This window comes from Pinus tabuliformis, chromosome J, assembly GCF_031772625.1.
Source record: "Pinus tabuliformis cultivar Carrire ecotype Pingquan chromosome J, CPIR1, whole genome shotgun sequence".
Classification (NCBI taxonomy): Eukaryota; Viridiplantae; Streptophyta; class Pinopsida; order Pinales; family Pinaceae; genus Pinus; species Pinus tabuliformis.
Window position 1 is genome coordinate 1,341,844,917 of NC_142295.1, and position 20,582 is coordinate 1,341,865,498.

Here is a 20,582-nt window from a genome sequence, read left to right on the forward strand (position 1 = left end):
TGCATGATGAGGGTAGTCTCTTGTAAAATGCCCTTCGTCACAAATGAGACAAGGATAACGAGGTTTGCGTTTCTCATCAGTTGATTCCATTTTTTCTGGTTTCTCTTTCGAATTTTTATCTGTTTTATTTTTCTTCTTCCCTTTCTTCTTACCGCCGGATTTTGATTTGGCTGTAGATGAATCTACAACATGAATATCAGCGGAAATTTCCACGGAAGAATCTCCTATTGGGGAATCTGGTAAAGTTATGATAGGAGAAGATTTCTTGGAAGATTTCTTCTTACTTTTGGTATTAACCGTACCAATCATACCATCAGTGGCATGAGACCCTGAAGGAGCTGTAGTTATTTGATTTTGTTTAAGAAGATCGGGGATTTTCTTGTGTAACGTACCTGACTGCGTATAAACTAAGTCAAGGTACTAAGCTTGAGCAATTACTTGCTCTTCAGTAACGACTCCTGCCTTAGCTACATCCTCAGTGATCTTCGGCAATAAAGATTTTACAAACCATTCAGCTAAGATTTGATCCGGAATAAAAACTTTCACTAAACGCCATCGATGTCTCCATTCATGAATGTGATCTGAAATGTAAGTGGACGTTGACTGCTTTAATGAAGTTAATAATTCCGTGCCATTGTCATATATGAATGGCAACTGAAAATGAGTTAAAAATGAAGTAGCTAACTGACTAAAGTTATAAAAAGTGGCTTGCGGTAACTCAATGTACCACTTGGCCGCAAGACCAATTAGAGTGCATTGGAAAAGCCTTAAATAGATTGAATCATCTAAAATGGAATTAGACCCACACCAGAGGTGATAAGTCATCAAATGGTTCGATGGGTCCTCTCCTGATTTGCCTTCAAACTTAGGAATATCACTAGGCAACTTATTCGGCATTGGCGGCCAAAACGGAAGATAGTTTATTGGATCGTTCGTAAGGCGCAACAAGTCAGGCAAGTCCAAAGTTGCAATAAACGGTAACTAACGATTAGGGTCCTTGAAACCCTGGGTCATGAGACCAGCCCCAGGAGGAGGGTATCTAGGATAACTAGGAATTGGAATTGCATTTGGGATATTATATCCTCCTGGAAAACTAGGATTAACCGGACCGTACTGGGGTTGTTGAGGTTGTTGATATGTATATCCAGGATACGGTTGATACTGATAGACTGGCTTCTACACAGCAGGACTGAATTGGTACTATCCCTGGTACGGTTGATAAGTAAATTGAGGTTGACTTGTGACAACCGTACTTGGACCAGGTTGTCCTACATGCATTTGAACCGAAGTCTGAATTATGGATCCAGACTGAAGTAAAGATGTCTGAGGAGTTGATATAGGAACAGTAGAAACCGGAGCTGTTGATACTCCAGAAGTAGGTGGGGTAGATTGAACAGATGTTGCAGCAGTTGTAGCAGTCGTTTGAGGCGGAGTACGAGGCCTACTAGGCCCAAACTGAGAAACTACAGAAGGTGCAAAAGTTTGAATAATAGATTGGACAGGTTGTTGGGGTGAAACAGAAACCAAGGGTTGTCTAGTTTGAGATGACAACTGCACATTCAGTTGCAAGCTGTTGAGATTGAGATGGATCCCACACTAAATTCATTCCGGGGTACGGACCCATAACAGGTTGAGAATATTGAGGACCATAACCGGGTTGAGGGTAGGGTTGATAATTCAAAGGTACATTTCCAGCTCCTTGGACAAATGATTGCCCGAAAGGTGGTTGGAAACCTTGGGTTGGGTACTGACCTTGAGGTTGATAACCTTGAGGCATGTACTGATACTGGGGTTGACCTTAAGGTACATATTGATACTGGGGTTGACCTTGAGGTACATACTGAGTCTGGGGTTGACCTTAAGGAACGTACTGTCCCATAGGTATGTACTGTCCTTGAGGTTGCCCCCCCAGGAGGAAATTGGGTACCTTGAGGTTGCCCCCCAGGCGATACTTGAGGACTTTGAGGCTGCCCCCCAGGTGGTAACTGGCCACCTTGAGGTTGAGGACTAGGAATAGTACCTGACATCATAAGAATATCTTCTACACTCAATGCCTTAGTTCCATTATTTCCAATTAATAACCCTTGTTCAATAGGTTGAGGAGATGCTCCCGAAAATGTACCAGTAAGTGACTAATACCCAGAGGGAACAAAAGGATCGCTGTATAAAAAGGTTTCTAGAGATTGAGAAAATATGGATGACTGTCTTGACATATTTAATGGAGGATAATAACCCCTAGGTGTTGGGTGAAAAGGAATGCGAGCTGGAGAAAAACTTAGTCCCGAGTTTTCCAAAAACTTGGTCAATGAAAGATACCAAGCGTTGCTCCTAGGTGGACTGTAAAAGATTGATTCACGCTCCCTAAGCTCTATAACTGGTTGATTTTCAGGGATAGGTATACCTTCTTCTTCCGGAGTAGCAAGTTCTTCAATAGTTATAAGTCCAGAAGGAAGATTTTGGGTAATTATACTTTCTACCCTGGGTGAATTAGGACCACTAGAAGTTGGATAGGCAAATCCCGATGTTGGAGTAGCAGAAAATTCAGTTTCAGGTTCAGATATTTTAGGTTCCTCACCTAAATCACTAGTAGATGAAAAACTACCAGTAACTTCGGAAACAGAAACAGATTGTGGATTATAATATGCTACTAGAGCTTGATAATCAGGATGTACCACTAAAGAAGACTCTCCTTCTTCAGGTGACCCTACTCTACTATCTCTAGGAGTTACAAGGGCTCGTAGCCCTTCAGGTTGGCTTGGTGAAAACTCAGGAGGTTGGCCTTGAAGTCTACGGGACTTCCTCTGTAATTCAGCCACGATTAAATATTTTAACTACTTCACACGCAAACAAAGAAAAATCTCAATGAAAACCACCTAAAGCCTCTAAAGAACCAAATGATTTTGAATCACACACCTAAAGAATCTAGGAGATCAAACCACACACAAACAATAACGTTCAGTATTGAAAACACTAGTTGGTGATGAAATCCAACGTCGCAGAGTTCAATACAGAAATGGCGGTTGGAATAATTACCCCGACAACCTGTTTAATGAATAGAATGGCACAAGTTTTTCTACTAAACCGTCTCGAGTGAAGAGAACCCCCCAAAAAATCCAAGTGAGTCTAGCCGACGTCTGCTCCAGGTACAGTGGGATCTTCCCTCCATTGTCACCTTAGGAAAGAATCCTATAGAATATGGTCACTATGGTTACCAATGGAAACAAATATACCTGGGGGAAAAGTCTACGATCCGATACGCATGCAAGGGCAAAGTAATAGGCTCAATCCCCTTGAAGGCTCCTTGACATAATCCAAGGTTTACCAACAAGTGACCCCAGGCTCCTCGACAATGGTTAATCCGAGGTTTACCGTTTTTAATAAGTGAATATCTTCTATCGTTCCCAATGAGGAAGGATTGATTCCCACACTGGTTCAGATATGATCTCGTGCTTCTCCTTTAAGAGGAGCTTTCCCAGAGCATAGATGTAACAATTGGATTTTATCTCCTACCACAAGATACAGCTACTTGTTTGTTTTACTATTTTAGAGAGTTAATTACTCCGTACTCCAAGGTACTAGCCTAAGCTATGTTGGTGATATAGAGCCCTAGAAATAAAAAATATTACTAGATAGATTTTACTTTAAGCGTTTTTTTTATTGGTTTTTCCTTAAGTCAAGAGGTGTGGAGATGAAACTTATGGTGTGAAGACTTGACTCGAAAACACTAAAAAATGCACTTAAGATGATAAGCAATCTTTTCCCTTCAATGAATTTCTAGCTAGGAAAGAGTAGAGAATGCAAATGCTTGCAAAAACAAATCTTTTCCTTAACAAACAAATCAAAAGACGAGCTTTTTTTCTTTTCCAATGCACTAAAAAACGAGACAACTAGTTATGCTCACAAAAATTTCCCTTTTCTTTCAAACACTCAAATACTACAAAAACAAACTTTTTCCAAAAGATATTTTTTTATTTTTATAAAACACTCAAAACTATGAAAAATCTAATCTTGAGATCTATAAATTCTAAGAACTATTTGAAGTAAAAGCTTACAAGATTTCTTTTCAAGGATGTTTTACTTAGCTATAAGCAAACTAAGGACTAATTTGTCCAGAATCACAAATCAATCAAAAAACAACCAATTTTTGTTTTCTTTTCTAAAAACGAAATCCAAAACTCTTAATCACAAGTCCTTTCGAAGTTTCGTAAAGAGAAAAACAAGATGGATTCCTCAACAAAGGAAGATTTTGCAAATGGTCAGACTCATAAGAAGGCCAATAAAAACCAGGGTGATCTGAGGCTTCTAAGGCTTATAAGCTTTGAGCTACTACAAGACCAAAATGAAAACCAAGCCTGACAACCAAAACTTCTAGGAATTTCACCTAAAACCCTAATGCCAATGGAATTAACCTAAGAAAAGTTTTTGACAAGTGACATGCAGGTCTGGAAGAGTTAAAAAACACCTAAACAAATCCTAAGCTGACTGAAAGAGAAAATCTTAAGTTTTTCAAAATTTTGACAGGGTCTGGAGGGCCGCAGTCCACACAGGTGCGGTACCGCTCTGTGTGTAAAGTAAAAGTACGGATAGGTCTACACTGTGTTACAAGCAGAGGGAGCGGTCCTCTCCCAAAAGTATGAAAAACAAAAAATAATCCAAGATCTACTAAACCTACCCAATTCCACACACAACAAGCGAAAAACAGAAACAAACACAGTTTCTCAAGTCAAAGTAAAGAAAATAAAAAAATCAAGTCCCCAGCGGAGTCGCCATTTTGTCACACGAAATGAGTCGTTCTTTCGAACAAAACCGACCTCCCTAGTATCTAATGATATATAGCGACAAGCAAACCAATCAAATTCTATCTTTCTCTAAATATGCAATTTATAAACAAAGGCAAACAAGTGTTTTAGGCCTACCTTGGGTCCAATGCATGTTTGTGGAAGCCTCGCTCCATTGATCCAAATGAGCTCCCTTGTAGAGAATCTGCAAACACAAACAAGCACACAAATTAAATAGCACCTAAAAATCCAATATAATAAAGCATACTTATCATGGTGATCAAGGAATTCATGAAACAAATCACATAAGACAATTTGTTGAGAAAAATGAATCTGATTGTATTAATTTAAATCAAAGAAGAACTTTACAACATGTGCCTTGATGTTGTACAAGCTCGTCCCAAGGTCTAGCAAGAAGTCTCCTCTACTTTGACAAGTTTCACTCTCTTCCCAATGAAGCCAAAAGGTATGTGATCTCTCCTCTCAAGCTTGACTAGGAAGTCTCAATTCCACCAGCATTTACCCTCAAAAATTTTTAGCTTCTAACCTCCCTAGCAACCAGCCCAATGCCTTAATTTATAGTGCAATGGAGGGAAGTTACCAGGTCCACCTTCAAAGGGATAAAGCCCTCCTTTAAAGGGATAGCTCCTCTCATCAATGGATTAGCTCCTTCACTTTTGGGATGCGTGAACCACCTAGGAGCGAACCATCCACGTCAAGATTCCTTCTAGAATCATCTAGAATTAACCCAAAGTGAGTTTTTAATAATAAACTTGCGCCTTTTTGACTTTCATAGGGTCCGCACCCACTCCTTTAGAGACAGAGCGGGCAGGTCCACAGGTAACATGAACAGGGGGTGCGGGATCGTAGGCAACACTGAGAGAAAGTGCAGAACCAGAGCTTTATTGATTTTTAAGGTCTTTCTCTCATTTTCAAAGCTTGACATGAAGAGTTGAGGTTTGAGACTTGCTTAGGAGGACAGTATGAATGATGATAGACCCATACTGACTGCAAATAGTCATGGTGACAATATTTTGTGTAACAAATAGTGCCATGCTCAAGGTATTGGCACACATCCATGTACCAAGAGTTCATGAAAGTAGTGGGGGGAGATCACTCAACATTATACATTTCGATTTATTTCTCCCAACCTCAGAGATCTTCTTCTTCCTTTGTGTCCATTGCTTCTGCTGCTAGTTGACATAGATCATGGCCCTTGATTATGTGAATTGGTTTGAATTATAATTTATACTCATGTAGACGAGTCATCCAGTTCGCTCTTCTTTCACCCTACTCTTGTCGAACAAACAATGATCTAACTGTTGGGTGGGGAACAAAGATAATATAATGATTTTTTAGAAGGTAGGGTTGAAAGTGCTTCACCGCCTTGTAGACTGCATAAGCTTGCTTTTCAATGGTGGGATATTGACTTTGTGTCCTTGAATACTAGTGCTCATGAAATATATAGGCCGCTCATTATTCTAATATGATCCTTTTTCATGAGCACAACAACAATAGAAGTGTCAGAAGATAAGGTGTACAACAAGAATTCTCTGCCAAAATATGGGCTGTATAATGAAGGTGCTTCTGTGATAGCTTGTTTGATATGGGAAATTGTTTCCTTTTCCCTTTTGTCCCATCTATATACTACATGATTATTTATCATTTAGTGTATTGGTTTAAAAATTTGAGCATAATCGGAAATGAACTGCGGAGGAAATTGATTTTCCACAGAAAGGACTACATAGCCTTTTTGTTCACTGTTAAGGGAATCTGCGTGATTTCTTTGATCCTTTTCGGGTCCACTTTAATCCCACTCTTAGAAATGATGTGGCCCAAGAGGATACCCTTAGACACTGCAAAGATACTCCTCTTTGGATTAAGAGATATCTTGTACTTGCAAGTTCGCTTGGAAATTTTCTTCAAGTGGCATATGTGATCGGATCTTTGTTTGGAAAGCAATGTAACATCATCAAGTTAGAGCACTATGCTCTATCAAAAAATCATCGGAATGTGATGTCCATGGAATCCTGGAATGTAGAACTGACATTGATCAACCCAAATGACATTCGCTTGAATGCGAACATACCCCACTTTGTGTGGAAAGTTGTTTTAAGCCTGTCAGGCTCTAAGACTAGAACTTGGTTGTATCCTAAATATTTATCCAAGAGATAAAAAAATGATGACCCTGATACTGTTTGCAATATCTTCTCCATAGATGGTAGGGGTTAGTTATATTTTTCTGAGGCGTGGTTTAGTTTTCATAAATCAACACACAAGCGGATTTCATTGGACTTCTTTCTTACCAGGACCAAGTTTGATACCCAGGTGGAGTATTGCACCTTGTATATGATATGATCATCCAACAATTTCCTTAACTCTTTCTGAATGAGGGGTTAAAGCATCGGGTATACCTTCCGTAGCTTTTTTTGAATTGGCTTAGATCCTTCTTTTATCGTAATCACGTGCTAGATAATTCACGTGTCATAAGTTTTAAGTTCATCATAGGTCCATGCGAATACATCTCGGTACTGCTTGAACAAGTGGATAAAGGCTTGTCGCTCCTGTGGTGTACAAAAAGTACCAAGATTGTCAAACTTGAAATCCTTTTCTGTTCGCAAATTGATTTTCTCATGTGACATCAGGGAACTGTGGGTTTTAGCATTAACAGGTCCCTGGAAATGGTTATGTAGGCCATACAACTTTTGGAGTGACACCATGCCTTTCGCCATGAGATTTTATGTTCTTGATCTAGATTAATCGTATAAGGTTCTTTCTTGTTCGTCTTCATCAATTTTTGTGTCCTTAAAAACATTAGCATTTTCCATGAACTTTTGTTTCTTTTGGTCATCATTTGAAACACATAAATTATTGATATTATCAAGGATGGATGGCTTATAAATAATTTCAACAGAAAATCCATCCCTTAACAGTGACAACCTAACAACATCATTTTCCTATGCATCCGTAGTTACATTACGCATTCTAGGAACAACAATAATATTAAAATCTTGGAATTTGAAATCAAATGCCATGCCTCTTGTTGATAGCTTTTAAGATGAGGTGACAGACACTATATCATATCATGTACCTATTGCACAAAAATTTCTGAGTCATTACTGCTTTTAGTATCGCAAATTTGAGGTCAATGGCTCTCTACAAACCCAAGATAAGTACCTCATATTCTGTGGTGTTGTTCGTGCACTCAAATTCCAAGTGGCTAGAGATAATATGTTTCCTTTGTAGGGGGTCTATTAAAGTGCAACTAGCTCTAGAGCCCTCCTCAGTTTTGGACCCATTATGGTAGTGTTTTTGTGGCAATGGTGTACAAAAATACACCTCCTTAACAATTGGTTGTTCCCTATCAAGGATCACATACATAGTTGGTGTTTTTAGTGAACATACTTAGATAAATAAAGAAGTGAAAATAGTGAAAACAATGCATATACAAACATAAACTAAAAAAAAGAGATGAATACACAAACAATGCTCAATGGAGCAAACAAGCCAACAAAATAATGGAAAAATCTCCCTTTATTGACCACTAATAGTAGAAGTTTAATACAATCGATGAATCTTAAACACTTGAAAAGAATTCTTTGATCTATGGTGCTAAAAAATCCTCAACAAGGAGGTTCTTTTCCTCAATTTCTTTGCAATATTCTCCTCTCTCTCAAATAAGTATGAAGACTCTCTTAATGGTGGACTCTTGTCCTCTCACTAAGATGATGGATTGCTTAGAAGCAATATGGTTGACATGCTAGTTCTGTTACTTTCTTTGGCTTCAACAATGGAATGTTGGTTTGCTCTGATAACAATTTGGCCAGCATAACATTGTCTCATATTTTGGTTCTCCCGTGGCCTGTTTATATAGAAATTTTGAATCCATCTTTCAATTGGAAATACTGAGAGGGGGGGTGAATCAATATTTATTTTCAATTGTTATTTTTACTAATTAGATCACTTATAACTAGAACGCAAAATGAACAATGAGAATAAATGCTTTTATTAATTTCTTCTTTATAATAAATCAAGTACAATGTATGTAGGGCTCCAACCCTCGATGAAGACACCGATATTCAATCTCCCACACTCCAACCTGTATTTTCCAAGCACCAAATTGGACTTCCAAGGCTCCAAAATTGTCAATTTTGAGGCACCAACCTCAAGGGCTCCAACCATATATCTAGTTCAAGCTCTGACCTGGTTTCTTGATGACTCCAATCCTCTAGGGATCTAACCCGCGACTTCAATTTGTCAAGATAAGTTTAATAGTTCGTCAAGGCTCCCAATATCTTCTACAACCAACCCTAATAATAATATTCACCTTCAACGATTCCCTTGATCTCCAAAGAACTTAGCTCATCAATGAAAACTGTCTTCTTAGAAGGTGTCTCCACAACTATCCATGTTACCCAAACAAAAATTCTTCAAGGTCACCTCATGATGGCTTCAATGCATCATGGTCTTTAATGATCTCCACAAATATTCAATATGTTGCTTCACAAAGTTCTCCAACTCTACCCTATTATTTTCTCAAGAGAAGACTTCAACAAGCTCTATTTGTCCAATCCCAATAAATGAACACTTCGACCACGAAAACTATGACAAATTCGACCACAACAGCTCCAATAATGGCAACTACGACATCTTCAAAAATGGAAACTACGAAAACTTCGACAATCGAAACTACGACAACTTTGACCACGGTTGCCTCAACCATGGAAACTATGGAAGCTATGAAAAATTTGATGATGACAAATACGGAAACTCTGACCACAATAGCTTCAACCATGATAGCTACGACGGCTTCAACTATGGCAGTTGCGACCAAAAAAACTATGGAAGCTTCAACCATAATAACTACGACAAGTTTGACCACAAAAACTATGGCAACTTCGACCACAAAAAATATGAAAACTTCAACCACGACAACTATGACAACTTCTCTGCTCCAAGCTCGAACCTGTGGGAGACTATTTAACCCAAGAATAATTCCACAAACTTGTCTTCCTTTCTTTTCTAGGTTGCGGCTGCTTCTCTACCTCTTGTCTTCACCGAAAAATATGAGCTTGAGTGGATGAATTTAGGCTTATATTTCTAGTGGTTTTTCAATATTCTGAAGGGAAATTTCTCTTTGCCAAAGATTATGATCCTACTCAAGTTAGCTTGGACAATTTGACAATTTTTGACATATGTTGATTTCAAAAATTGATTTCTCTTAAAAAGAGGAAAAAATACTCTACATTCCTATGCCAATCCTATCCTTAAATAGGGTCATTTTACCACCAATAAAATTATTTTTTTGAGACTGTCATTATTATTTTATTATGGCAGCGATTAGGATTTTAGTTTTAGGCATCCAATGTTTAGGGCTCCTTCTTTATAGAATTAGGTCATCAAGCTGATTAGGATCAGGGCTTATTTAAAGGTATCATGGACATAAACAAGATTAGGGTTCCATTTCAATATGTATTCATGAGAATCTTCATTTAAGGCTTTATCATCAATGATCTAAGGCTTTTCATGGACACTAGGGCAAGAGCTTCTTCATTAGGATTAGGGATTGATAGACATAGGCATCCATTCATGTTTATTAAGGGCATCATAAGTATTAGGAATTGATTCAATGTGTTAGGGCTAAGGCATATTCTAGAGTTATGGGCATTTAGATCATGCATCACGAATCTAGGGCATAAATGTACCTAGGGTTTTGTCATGTAGTTAGGGAAACATCATGGAAGGGTTTAAGGCATGTATCACAAGAATATTTTGCATCTCCAACAATTCCATATTGACATCAATGACAACCTTGACCAACAATCTCCCCCTTTGTCATTGATGGCAATATTCTTGCCCTTCCAACACTTTCTCCCCCTTTAACATCAATGGAAAACGGGGTGCCTAAGTACTCCCCCTATTAAGCTACTTCTCTTTATCATATTTTCTTCATCGATAATAGTTCTTCATACGTATGTTTCTCCCCCTGTTATGGTTCTCTTCATCAATAATAGTTCTTCATAGGTATGTTTCTCCCCCTGTTATGGTGCTTTTCCTTCTGGCAATGTGGTCCATGATAGATGTGTTTACACATCTTCACGTGATGAACTAACTCCCCTACCTTTATAAAGTCCTTTAGCTCAAGAAAGATTGCTTTCTTTGTGATTAAATGGAAGAAATATTCAATAATAGTCCATAAGATGAGCAAGGGAATATGTTCTTCAATGCAGTTTCTCCCAAGAGATGATCTATCAAAGGATGATTGTCCATAAGTGACTCATCAAGGATTTCATAGGCCCCTTTCATGGATAGCTTCTACAAGAACGATCACAATCCCCCCCAACTATATGTATGGTCTTCTTTCTGGTAGAGTCTCATCATCAAACACTTGGAATATCACATCTATCAAGGATTTCTTCATCAAGTCAACAACATGTGTTGTTGGCTAGAGTGTCCAAGAGACTTTCTGATCCAATTTGCTTCTTTCTCCATATTTTTGTAACTTCATTTTCTGGCTTGGTTATCATGGTTCTAGCTTGTGTAGGGACCCAATTCAAGTTACAATTATGTGCCATATGTCCAATGTTATGGAAATTGAAACACTCCATCTTGTTTATGAATGAGTAATCATGACTTCTTGCAAAATTACTTCTAGGAGATTGACGAGGACCATTATATTTGTCTTTATGATATGCCCTACAATATTTTTCGATGTGCCCAATGTTTGTACAAGAATAACAATAACCAATAAATATAGTTTGGAATATGGGAGATGAAGATTTCCTTTATGTAATTCTGGAGACTTTTTTCCTTGGGATTCTTTGATGATATTCATTTCTTTTTGTATTCTTGACACCATTTTCAAGTCTTCTTGGAGTAGTATTTCTTTCAATGTGTTCTTGACTCTTCTTCTTGCCTTTGCTGGAGCTGGGAGCATCAACATTTCTCCCAGGCTTCCTCACATCCTTATTGTTTTAATCATTAGGGTTTGCATCATTCTTTATTGAGGATTCAACTGCATAGCCAAGACTTGATTTATCAAAGGGAGACCTTTGATGACTTAGGATGTCATTTAGGGTTTAAGAACTTTTAAAGTTCTTATTCAACAAATAAAATTCATTTCTAAGAAGGACAATTTCTTCCTTCATTTTCTTGCATTCGTCATCCTTCTTTGATAGAATGATCTCCATTTCTTCCTTCATCTTGGTTGCTTCACATGATTGGGCCTTAAGAGAAGTGATTTCTGATCTTAACTTGGTGATGTCATCGTCCTTTTCTTCTAGTTGGCATGTCATGGCGTTTCTCTCCTTTTCTACTTCATCACTTGTCCTTCTATGAATGCCAAAGCTTTCATCACCTTCTCAGTTCCTTGTGTTTGTTTCCTTGCTTCTTCTAGTTGATATCTAAGGGAGGATACCTCTTCATTGAATTCACCAATATCTGCTTCAAGTTTGTTCAAGCTCTTAAGTCTTTGTTCAAGGCGGCTTGACAAAGTTTCTTCCCTTTTCTTTGCCTTATCTAATTGATTTGTCATGGATATGACTTCTTCATGATGATTTGTTTTGTTTTGGTGAAATTCCTCTTTAATTTTGGTGAGCTCCTCATCTTTTTCCTGTACTTGAAGCTTGAAAAGGTAAACTTCCTTCCTTGTCTTGTCTTGGTCTCTGATGAGCCTCGGTATTGCAATAATAATGTTGCAACTCCCAAGGCTACTGACTTTAATTATCAACCAGGGGTTCGTACAAAATTAAGAGGTATCAACACTATATGTGCAGCATACTATGTCTCCTTCCTTTGCTATCATGAGGGAAAATAAATGCTGCCTATTTGCAGGAATGAAAGACTGAATTTAAAAATACTTGTAAAGTAACATGAAATCCTTTATCTACTTATGAACACACTTTGCTTGCAAAAGAACCATATTTTAACCCTATTTGTCACATGTGATGTTTTAAATAATATAAGAATGAAATATTATCTAGACAATACTAACAGTTGTGTTCATGTGTAAATATACAAGAACTCATTTTTTAATCTTTTTGGTTTATAAACGCAAATGGTAATATTTCCTTGATCTTTGGCAGGCCAGAAAATTGTGGAGCAAGAGGGTTAAAATGGTATTTATGGCATGGAGGTCAAGCAAAGCCCTAATCCTAGCTTCAATGATTATTTTTCTCAATTCAGGCTCAAAACAGGCTTTCCTACAGGATGCTGCAGGATTTCCTACAGGATCCCCTGATTTACTACAGGATGTTACAGATTTACAATATGAAAATATAATTCATCGAATGACCAAGAAAATCAAATCCAAATTTGATGAAACAAATTTTTTAATTGAATAGGATGTCTTAGGTCCCCATTCCAAGTGGAATCACTCAAAAATACCTTTGTTAACCCATGTTAAAAAATAGCAGAAAATTACTAGTCAAAAATCTAGAAATTCAAGAACTAGTGAGCTAGTAAATCTATAAAATGACTAACTTAATCAAGTGAAAATGCAATGGGGTAAATTTTTTTATGAACTAGAATGTTTTTGTGATCTAATTCAAGTGGAAACAACTTGATTGAAGCTCTTTAGTATGCTCTAATAAACAGCAGAATTTACTATTCTTTGCCACAAAGGAGTTCAGAAGTCTAGATTTGGGAATAAGAAAGCTAATCCAAGTAGCACAATGATTGGTAGGACCTTCAAAACATTTTCCAAGGATGAAATTATGCTTGTGATCTTGCAAAAGTACTTACATAAATCATTTAACCCAATCCTACAACAAGAAATCATTAATACTAAATGTAGAAATATAAAGAAAAAAACAAGAGATGCATGTGAATAAGAAGTGAAAAGAAGGGAAGAAAATGATACAAAAGGGCTCTTAGGCTCCCGGGATGGCCAAGCCCAAGAAAAATCAGAGACCAATGGAGGAGAACAAGATTTAGAAGCTGAACATGACACGAATCTTTATTATTTTCATCAATACAATTACATCCCTGCAAGAAAATACAATGGAGATGCAGAAATAAGAGTTCTCTGCACAAGAACACTAATGAAAATCTCTCCCTAGAGGAAAATTCGACTTGGTACTTATAAAAAATGATTAAGAATCATTCCCCATGAATATAGGAAGCTTTCCCCACCAAAATCCCTTGATTAGTGGATCTGATCCCCAATACTACGAATCTGCATTAAATGGCAGGGAACACATTTCTAGATTTTCTCAATCATTGGAGTTCCACAATCTATGCCATAATTCCATAATATATTTTTGATTTATTTTTTATTGTTGATCCTCTTGTAGTAGGGAGAAAGTCCCTAAATTATCTCCTCCACCAAATTTTCATAATCTTCCCAATATTCTCATAATATTCCACAAAAATAAATAATATTAGGCACAAATATGCAATTATTCATAAACCCTCCTAATGAATATATTAAAGTTAAAAATAAATTATCTAATGCAATAAGAGAGGGTTAATGTGCTAAAGGATGGTCATAGACCTTAATTTATGTTTAATTTAGAGGCATGGGCCTTAATTTATGTCTAATTTAGAGGCCTATCATACCCCCCTGATGAAAGTGTTGCTCATCCTCTGAGCAACTTAGTGACCTCATCATTCCTCATTCATGGCCCTAGTGGCCACTCTCTTGTGCATTAAGAATATTGGTTGTAAGTTATGCAAGGACAAGCCCAAAAACATAATTGTGCAAAGAAAAATCATTATTTCTTGAGACCATTAGCTTGCCTTGTTCCCCTCATTCAAGATGGGTTCTTGAATATTTTTCAGTTTAACAAGGTCTTCCACATCCTTATCAACCTTCTGCTACCTTGTTCCACCATTTGGACACCTCTGAAACCTTTAAAATTTCTTTAGATGATAATTAGGACATCCTGTAGTAATTCCTGTCAAAACTACAGGAAACCTTGTTAAAAGTACAGGAAACCGTTTTTGAGCATAAATGATATTCTGAGCCTAGGACAGGCCCTCAACTTGACTCCCATGCCTTTTCCCATTTTTAGGCCTTGGACAAAAGCTAGAAAGAGATTGGAGACCTCTTGGAAAACATCTTTTCATCATTGCAGTTTGAGTTTTGTTTTGATGGTGAATGCCTCATTTCCCTTTGTTGCCTTCTTCTTCTCTCTTGTGGCCTAGATGACTGGCTAATGGCCTTGGAGTTTTTTGTTTTTTTTAGGTCTCTCTTAAGCTCTGCCATCTTGGGGGTTAGCATAATTTGTTGATTTCTTCCTTATTGTAGAAACATTTTTCCTTCCCGTAGTAGTCATTCCTCCTCTTTCAACATCTTTGAAATTTATGGAAGTGATGAGAAATGATGAAGAGGGATTGGATGATGATACTAGGTCTCAAAGGGAGTAGTGTAGGTTTGTGAAAATGGAGGGGATGCTCTGTTTGTTTTTTCGAGAATGAAATGGGATGGATGAATGATGAATAGATAATGAATGTAAAGTGGATGGAGGGCTTGGAGTGATGTGGTGACTTGACCTTTGCAAAAATTTATTCTTTTAACTGCTATCCTCATTCCTTGAAATCATCACCCTTCATAATTTGACTTTTCAACATTGCATGAGTGAAGGAGCGAGCTGCAATTAACTAGTTGAAGGTGGCTGAGACTGTTGACCCATCCTTAGCTTATAAAATCTCATCTCTCATGCATTGACAACAAATTTCTAACTATAATATGATCAAGAGAAGAGGTCAAGAATATTGCATACCTATACCTACTGGATGGTTTTTGGAGAGACATGCATGTTGTTGCTGAGTTGATGTTGATGTGTAGGTGTTGCGGGTGAGAATACCCTAGGGTCTTGGGTTGAGAACTGTTACAGGGAAAAGTGTCTACTTAGAACTGCTTATCCCACTAAGATGTGATAGCTACCTTAGAAACAAACAAAGTAAAGCTACTTTCGTTTTTCCTTTATGAAGTATAGATAGAGAAGAACAAAGAAGACCAACCTCTGTCTTGCGCTAATCTCCTGATTCGAATCCTCTCTTTCTTGATAGTCTTTCGCTACTTGTTCCCTTGCATGCCCAGCTTCACAGAGTACCTGTAAGATCACAGTAGCATAGCACTATACAAGAACATGGATCTATAATCATAAACAATCTAGGATCAGATGTAAATTGACCATACAAATGCAGCAAACATGAATGACACAAGAGTATGGAGGAAAACTCGAATAACTTTTATTGATAAACAAGAAAGAGCCAAGGGGAGTTACAACCAGTTGTTCTGACCTAGCATCATCCTCTCAGCAAGGAAGCCCCTCTTCACCTCATACAAAGATTAGATCACCCAACAATCTGATGTTTTATCTCAAGAAACCAACAACAATTCCTTACAATATGCAAAATTCCAGCCTCTGGATCTCTGGGATGAGGGATCCATATATATATATCTGTAAGGGAGATGAGTCAGCTTGTGATTTGATTAGTGTATTCCCTCTGATAGTTCTTGCTTCCACTTGGAGATTGATGATCTCTTACTCATCCTTGGTCAAATTCGGAGAGGCAAGTGTCACAGGAGAAGTTTCTGGAAGATTCCATTGCCTCTCCACCTCACGGAATGACACTGCCATTTGTCATTTCTCACCCATCGCACCCCATAGAATGGTTTTTTGAAATACCACGCACCCACACAGTGTGTTTAGGTGAGATGCAACGCACTTTGCCTATGGAGTAGCTGAAATGATCCTATTTTGACCAATTCTGAGCAGTTTTTCGTGGAGAACTTCTGGGAGAAGCTGTAATCAGTTGACCTTGTTCCTTTAGGGGTTAGAACAACACTTTTAAGGACTTAGGAGCCCTTGGTTTATGGACATTTTATGATTGGGGTTGCAGTGCCCAAAAATGTCTATAACAGTTGCCCCCTAAAGCATGAGGTCGTTAATCTTTTTGATGTCGGGTGAAATGCTTTATTATGAGGATCTGAAGTTCTTTCAAGCTGGGAGGAGACCTGTAATAAGATACAATAAAATACATAATCTTAATAATATTTTCATGATCTAGCTGAGGCGGGCATTCCCATGCTCAGCTTTATAAATTCATTTTCATGTACATAGGACAGACAATCGTCTGAGTGTAGACTGATGATTCTGGTAGAGCCATCATCCCTTTGATTGGATGATTATCTGTGCAACAATGATGTACATTTAATGTCTTTATTTCCTTGAATATATATCACAGCCCGGATGGATGAAACTAGATCCGGGGTCTTCCATCTCATTCGATCTTCACTCGAAGTACAAGTCGATCCATGTGAGAGATGTTCTGGCGTCGAACATGGAAAGACATCGCCTGATTACTAGCCAATGATGTAAGCTGTTAACAGGCGCGAGAGGAATCACTGATAATGATAATGACCCTCAAGGTACTGCAGTACAATTCACGTGGTGTGAATAAAGGACTTGGCGTCGAACACCACGCAAAATCTTTCGGTCGAAGGCCATTGATGTAAACCTGTCGCCAGAAGTGAGAAACTTTCCATTGAGGCATGCAAGCTTCAAAGTACTGAATGGGGTGTTCCTAGATCGACTTCTTGGATAATGAGCTGATGTCAACAAGAAGCGATCTGTCACAGGAGGGCCTTAATGAATCCCACATCAATGACATGGAACGGAGCAAATGATTTTAATGGAGGTGAAAACGATCTGGTGATATAAGGTTCAGGGTGGCGGTCATGAAAGAATGGAGTATAAATGTATTGTAGCGGGTGAGACACAGGTGAATTCTCTGAATGACTTCTCTTTAACATATCGGCGACACTGACATGATGGATTGGTAGCATTAAACCCAAATGTGGATGGTGTGATGGGACCATGGTGATGTGACCGGTGAATGAAACAACCCAACCCGACTTGGATGCTGAGTGAAAGTGTCATGTTCAAGAGCGACTTGCTACCAACAAAGTTTCTTCAAGTTTTCTTCCCAATTTTTCCCTAGTCATTGCTGACCAGTACCTCTTTATTTTTGTCAAGCTTGAGGAGGATAACATATGCTTTTTCTATAATTTTCCCTTCGGGCAAACCCATTGCTATGTTTTAACGAGCCTAGCGATAGTGAAACTCGTTCTTGTCTATAGACAAGTTTGTCACTATTAAACTTTAACGAGTTTAACGACAAAGATAACTCGGTCCTTTTCAATTTTAGAGAGTCTGAAAAGGAACGTAAACGAAACTCCTAAATTCCTTTTTCGTCATCTAATCCCTTAAGTCTGAAAAAGTATAAAACAATACAGAAGGGATGAATTTTTGATACTTTTAACGAGCCGAACAAAACAAGCGCTCGATCTTTTTGTGTAATAATCCCTCAGGTCCAAAAAGATTAAAGTTTAGAGGAGGGATAGCACTTCCGGTCCCTTTAACGAGCTGGAGAGGCCAATGGCTAGGAAATCTTTTCATATTTTACGAGTCAGCTGAAAAGAGCTTAAAGGAGACTCGTCTTTTGAGGAACGAGTGATAAAATGGGTAGCAACTGATTCCAGGTAAGGTTTGGAATTTTCCAATCACGGCAGTGTTACAAGGATGGCTAACATGATCACTCTTTGCAGCTGTTCATCAAAAAGGGTAAACAATCAAATGGAGGTGAATGATCGGCCAATGTAAAAGTGGAGGTGACGGTGCAAACACAACCAAGGCTTTAAAGGCTAAAGTATTACATTCACGATGGTTATTTACCAGAAAATCGGTTCATTTTTTAATGAGCTTAAACTCTGGAGGAACATGTGCTCATTGCTTATGTTTATTTTTTAACGAGCATGAAGTCCACACTAAAACTGCTCGATTCATCCAGTCGTATAATAAGAATGTCCCATTTAAAACGACAATTTTTAGATTTTTGCCCCACATCCTCTCTTTATGCAAGTTAGGAAACGATCAATCCAAAAAACAGATAAATGATCGCTCTTTGCTTGCACTCCAAAAGGTTTGCATGCCCCCAGGTATAAAACAGAGTTTCAAGGTTACCCCTTCTTCTTTCCGTTAAAACATTTGTTTTACCGAGAGAGGTCTACCTCTTACAGGTTACCAAAGATTGTTTTATTCATACCGCAAACAAAACACTTCTTCGGCGATGTCTACCGAAATAGACAAAGGTGAATAGCAATGCCTTCCAACTCACATAACTTTGACAAGAGAATCTTATTCCAGTCCAATTCCCTCTTCCAATCACAGACGGGAGTACGGAGGTTATATAATTCTCGTGGAAACCTATCCTATACCCGAAGTTTTCCTGCCGAAGCAGACCAGGGTGCATGCCCCCTGGGTTTCAGTCATGTCCCCCGAATCACTCGCGCTCATCAGGCGGGCAGACTGGAGATTGATGAGAAATTCCTTGTGTGAAAATACCATTCAAGGATGGCATATGACTATTTTCTCTGTGTGATCCAGGAAATGAAAGCTGGTCTACGAGCTTGACCACTCTTCCTTCGTGCGGAAAACACATTACTCTAAAGAGTGAGGAGACAATTGCTCCCATGTAATAAATATAGTCTCGTCCGAGGAGAAGATTATAATCCAGGGGTCCTTGGACTACCATTACGTTCATTTGAACAGTTTTACCTCTCAATGTTATGGGCACATTGGGAAGGATCCCTAACAGTCGACTGGTTCCTTTATCAAAGCCTGTTATATTTCTCATCTCAGGCAAAAGTGATGGCGAACCAAGCGCTTTCCAAGCAGTCGAGGAAATGATACTCATAGAAGCCCCTTCATCTATGATGGTACTGGCCATAACCATCCTATATATTTGAACAATGATGCGGAATGGTACATTAGCCGGTAAACGGGGTCTGCCTAGTTGATTCCAATCGAAGGAGACAACTAGGTTGCTTGGAGGTGGGACCGAATAGACGGCCGGGTATGACTCTGATGAACTTCCTTCCTACGATAAAGGAATGGGTAAATTGCCCCCATGTTCATCGGAGTCTGTGCTTATGAAAAAAATTTGGACGGTGTCATCCTTATTCTCTTCTGTGATTGTATCATCTGAAGATGGAACCTCTGAAGGCAAGACCGGGTCAACTGCCGCCTCGACCTTTTGACTTTCGTCTGGTATGGGTTCAGATGGTTTGTCTTCAATGATAGATGCTTCAGCCGACCATCTGGGCGGGTCAGCCAGTTTTTCAACTAGTGATGGACTCGGCAAGAGTTTTTTATATCCAGGAGGAAGTCGTAACGGTGAAACCGGACGATTGTCCAAAACACTTTTAGCCTCGTCTAAGAAGGGACAACAGTGGACGACATGGTCGCCTTCGCACAATTTACAAGGAAATCTATATTTTCCTTTTTGTCTTGGGGCTTCACTTTCACTAGTCGACGGTGTCTTTTCAACATGATCATCAGAGGTTGATGACACTCGGTTGTGCAAACGAGGAGACCAGTCCCTTAAGATCCGAGGGATGCAAGGACAATCTCTATGATAGTGGTCTCCTTTGCAAATGAAACATGGCGATTTAGGCCTGGTCGGTGCAGTGTGTGGATTTTCGCTAGACGACGCTTGGTTGCCCCCTTTTGCTTTTGGCTCCTTCTTCTTCTTCTCTTTCTTCTTCTTTTCCTTCTTCTTCTCAGGTACTTGATTTTTGGCTTTACCAACCTCATAAAAGTGAAGAAGAAGGAGGAGAGGAAGAATTGGAGGAAGTAGAAGGTTGGTGGGTAACTCTAGATTCGTCTAGTTGCTGACTCGATTGTTCAGGAATTGCGGTGTTCTGAACGACAGAGGTTGAGAAGAGCCATACGGGCAAGCTGATTGTCAATCCTGGAAGCGAAAATGTGGCCATATGGGGTGCACCAACATCTC